Below are 2,780 nucleotides of genomic sequence, written 5' to 3' on the forward strand. Positions count from 1 at the left end.
ATGTGTATCTGTCTTTAAAGCCGTGTGCATTATCTCACATGTTCCATCCACAGCATTGGTTACGTCAGAACCAGAGACCTGCATATTTATGCCCAGTAACGAGATCTTTAAAGCATCTGATGCTTAATGTTTGGTGAACAAGACAGATGGCTGGCCAGTATCACAGCATTATTAGTATAGTATGAAGGAAAAACAGGTCTTCAGAAGAATGCTTTCACACATTCAATTTGTTTCCCATTTTCTACTCAGTCTCCTTTTCTTTCTTTTATACACACTTAATTTGTCTTCACTTTGATGAATGAACACAGTTTTCAAGGTTCAGTTTAACAATTATTCCTTCAGAGATGTAGATGACTGAATGCTCAAAGCAGTTGAAAAGCTTCACTGCTAGTTTACAAATTGTTCATTATAATGCATGCTAAAGGTGAAGGCACACAATCGCTGTTTACTCGACTCCAACATGAGAAGAAATGTCAAAGCACAAAGCAAAACCTGGATAAAGGATACAAAGAGTCAGGGGGCTGTCTGAGCTTCATCTCCAAAATGTCAAAAAGACGACAAAAGACTAACGAGAAAGCAAAAAAAAAAACCCCAAATACTCCACACTGGAAACACTTCTTTGAGCCAGAACACCCTCATCAACAGGTAGCAGGAGAATGCAAGTGATACGCGGCCGGTCAAACAGTCCAGCATCACTCATGAACTTGATTATGTTTTTGGTATTTTCACTAAGAACTTAACATGGAAATTACCTGTTTGGAATGCCCCAGTCTGAAGCACATCATCAAACACACCTGCGATGGTATTGCTAGTGTAGGAACACTGGAACTGAAGACCTACTAAGTAGATGATGACTTGGGACAAAGACCAGGTTGTACCCTGGACATGAGGCCAGTCGATGATACAGGCACAGGGGGAACATGCAAACTCAACACATAATTGACCCACCTGACCAAAGGGTGGAAGCCAGAGTCTTCTGGCTGTGAGGCGACATCGTAATTGCCACCAACATCATCTTAATATATTTGTCCAGCAACAACAATTCAAACAAAAACACATCTTTGTGGTGCAGATTCAAACCAAACACAAAAATGGACAGGTCCAGTTTTGTGAAACAACGTTCTCCCTTCAGATGTGTTGTGGCTGCATGATTAGTTGCTGCATTCACAATAGTACACTTAGATAAGACGTGTTTTTAAATTAAAAACTGCCTGATTACATTAAAATGAGATTCAAGAGATTTTATTAGTCGCATGCTCACANTCATGGCCCCCTGCAACAAACAATCACACACAAAGCAGCCAAATGCACACAATAAAAGCACAAACCTTAAATCCCAACAGTTCTCTGAGTAACGAGACTATCCCACGAGGTTTTCTGGATGCTAAAAGATCAACATAATTAGTCAATCCACGCCAGTGTAAAGGAATCAACAGTGTAGAGTTACATCAGATCCATTTTTTGGGATGAAAGGGGGAAGAAATTCAAAATATGTAACTTTGACTCACTGAGATGAGTTTTTAGTGGTTTATTCATTAATGAGAGGAACTTTGATGTCCGCAGTGAGTTGATTTATTGAGATGAGCATTTGTTACGATTTTCTACAACGATTTAGAATAAAAAAATAATCATTTGTGATATATTTTACACATTTAAGTTTCTTCAACAACAAAAGATTGTTTTGAAAGAATGAATAAATCAAAAAAAGTCTCACTGTTTGAAGTTCTAACACTATCAGTTTGTCTTGATGATGATGAGGAGAGTTTTGTCCTGTACGTGGTTAGGGCACGCAGCTGCACTTCACTAAAACTTTCTTATATTTTCTTATTTTTGTTTATAAGGAGCCATGTAGGGCACCACAGCAGGGTTTCATATCAAACAGATGTAAGTCTAAATTCTTCTAAATGTGAAGGTTAACTTTATGAGACCTCACTCACTTCCCCTAACTTCCTACAGTCATTATGTTGTTGCTATTCGACTGATTCTAATGTCAAAGCGTTCGTGGGATTTGATGGAAGAACTTAAGGGCTTTGTTCAGCGGGAGGCCAATCAGCTGTCCTGCAGAGAGGAGTGTTCCTGCCATTGCTGGAAATCATCCCTTCAGGCTTGTAGTCAGTGAGAAAGTGAGGAAAGTTTTTAGGAAAAAGAGAATAGTTGTGTGTACATAGACACAAAGACACAAGCAGCACATACTCATAATTGGAGGGACATAGAAATAACAGCCTCTGTTTCTTACATGCTTTACGTAAAAGCTATTGACAGGTACAGTTGGTCAAATTAACAAGAAGCTGTTGCTGCAGAAATGCTAATTATCTCTAGATCAAATACTCCACTATGTACTAAACACCGAGGGAGAATCTTGGCTGTTTTTTGACACACAAATATTGACCAGATAAGAGAAAAAGATGAAACAAGCCTCATTTTACCTTAATTCTATTCGGAGTATTTTGTCTCTATGTAGTTTTGAGTCCAAAGTTTAACCAAAGATATGATACAAAACATAACTTCTTGATGTTTGGAAAGCATTTGAACACAATCTAACAACTCTTCAGTGTGGAGCATGCTTTAGAGGAAAGGAGCTAATAACATTTAGCACCTTCTTAGTTTATTATTTCATACACCATAAAGGTATTGTTGCAGCTGATGGAACCTCGTCCCCAGGAGGCCTGTAGGAGCTGACATCCAGCCACAGTGTCTCCACAAGCGTCCTAAGGATGGAGCCTAAAGCAGTTCAGTGGGTGCTATGCTGGCAGTGTGTTCTATGCATTCAAACTTGTGTT

This window comes from Stegastes partitus, unplaced genomic scaffold, assembly GCF_000690725.1.
Source record: "Stegastes partitus isolate 25-593 unplaced genomic scaffold, Stegastes_partitus-1.0.2 Scaffold50, whole genome shotgun sequence".
Classification (NCBI taxonomy): domain Eukaryota; kingdom Metazoa; phylum Chordata; class Actinopteri; family Pomacentridae; genus Stegastes; species Stegastes partitus.